Source organism: Apium graveolens, chromosome 6 (genome assembly GCF_009905375.1).
Source record: "Apium graveolens cultivar Ventura chromosome 6, ASM990537v1, whole genome shotgun sequence".
NCBI lineage: Eukaryota > Viridiplantae > Streptophyta > Magnoliopsida > Apiales > Apiaceae > Apium > Apium graveolens.
In genome coordinates, this window is record NC_133652.1 from 103552281 (window position 1) to 103554437 (window position 2157).

Genomic DNA, 2157 nt, shown 5'->3' on the forward strand with positions numbered 1-2157 from the left:
TGATTATAAAGTCTGATACGTTAGAACAAAAACTAAGTAGATTTAGAGAAAGAACCAGAAACCATTCCAAGTTCATTTACCAATCTTGTAAAAGTAGCTTCACACAGTGGTTTGGTGAAGATATCTGCTAGTTGTTGATCTGTTGGAACAAAGTGCAATTCCACTGTACCTTCATCCACATGTTCCCTTATGAAGTGGTACCTAATGCTGATGTGCTTTGTCATTGAGTGTTGAACTGGATTACCTGTCATAGTAATAGCACTTTGATTATCACAGTAAATAGGGATTTTAAAATATGTTAACCCATAATCCAGTAACTGATTCTTCATCCAAAGAATCTGTGCACAACAGCTTCTTGCAGCAATGTATTCTGCTTCTGTAGTTGATGTGGAAATTGACTTTTATTTCTTGCTAAACCAAGAAACCAATCTGCCTCCAAGAAATTGGAAGCTTCCACTTGTGCTTTTACTGTCAATTTTGCAACCTGCAAAATCTGCATCTGAGTAACCTATTAGTTTAAAGTCTGATTCTCTGGGATATCACAATCCCAGATCAGCTGTTCCCTTAAGATACTTGAAAATTCTATTCACAGCTGTTAAGTGAGGTTCTCTTGGATCTGCTTGAAATCTTGCACAAAGACAGGTAGAATACATGATATCAGGTCTACTAGCAGTTAGATAGAGTAGAGAGCCAATCATACCTCTGTAATCAGTAATATCTACTGATTTACCAGTATCCTTATCCAGTTTTATTGTAGTGGCCATGGGAGTGTATGCACTTGAACAATCTTGCATTCCAAATTTCTTCAGCAAATTTCTGGTGTACTTGTTTGACAAATAAAAGTGCCTTCTTCATTCTGCTTGACTTGAAGGCCCAGAAAATAGCTAAGTTCCCCCATCATACTCATTTGATATCTTGACTGCATCAGTTTGGCAAACTTCTTGCAAAGTCTGTCATTTGTAAAACCAAAGATGATATCATCAACATATATCTGAAAAAAAAGTAAGTCATTTCCATGGTTGAGATAGAACAGTGTTTTGTCTATAGTTCCTCTGTTAAATCCACTTTCCAGAAGAAACTGAGCTAAAGTCTCATACCATGCTCTTGGAGCTTGCTTAAGGCCATAAAATGCTTTATCAAGCCTGTAGACATGATTTGGATATTGGGGATCTACAAAGCGTGGAGGTTGTTCAACATATACTTCCTCTTCCAATTCTCCATTGAGAAAAGCACTTTTCACATCCATTTGAAAGACAGTAAACTTTTTGTGAGCAGCATAGCCAAAAATATCCTTATGGCTTCCAATCTAGCAACTGGTGCAAATGTTTCATCATAATCAATTCCCTCATGTTGAGAATATCCTTTTGCAACCAACCTTGCTTTATTCCTTGTAATTATGCCATCACTATCAGTTTTGTTTCTGAACACCCACTTTGTACCAACAACAGATCTGTTCTTTGGTCTTGGCACTAGTGTCCAGACTTTAATTCTTTCAAATTCATTTAACTCTTCCTGCATTGCTTGCACCCAATCAGCATCTTGAAGAGCTTCTTCTACTTTCTTTGGTTCAGTCTGAGAAAGAAAAGAATTATAGAGACATTCACTTGAAGTAGTTGTTCTAGTTCTGACACCTGCATCAGGATTTCCAATAATTAAGTCAGGTGTATGTGATTTAGTCCACTTCCTTGCAGATGGAGGGTTTTCTCTAGAATTGGATGCTCCCCCATAATCCATGCCATCTTCATCAATATTTTCTGATGCTCCCCCTGAAACTATGCTCTTTGAGTTGGATTCTTCAGAATTTAAGTTTTCGGAACTATCAGAACTTGACTTATTAGAACTTGATGAATCAGAACTTGAAGAGCCAGTTGTATGTTCTGATGCTTTTTGAGATGTGGTTATATCTTCAGTATGCTCCCCCTGCACAGGTGCATCTTCCTTTGATGTAGTCACCACTGTTTCAATAACATCAGAGTTTAATCCATCAGAGTTTGCATTATCAGGATTTAGACTGTCAGGATTTTCAGTATCAGAATTTAAGTCTTCATTTTCGAATCTCAGCTGATCATGATCATTGAAATCTTCAAGTCCAGTAATCTTCTTATCATCAAAGGAGACATTGATAGATTTCATGACAACCCTTGTTCTTAAATTGTA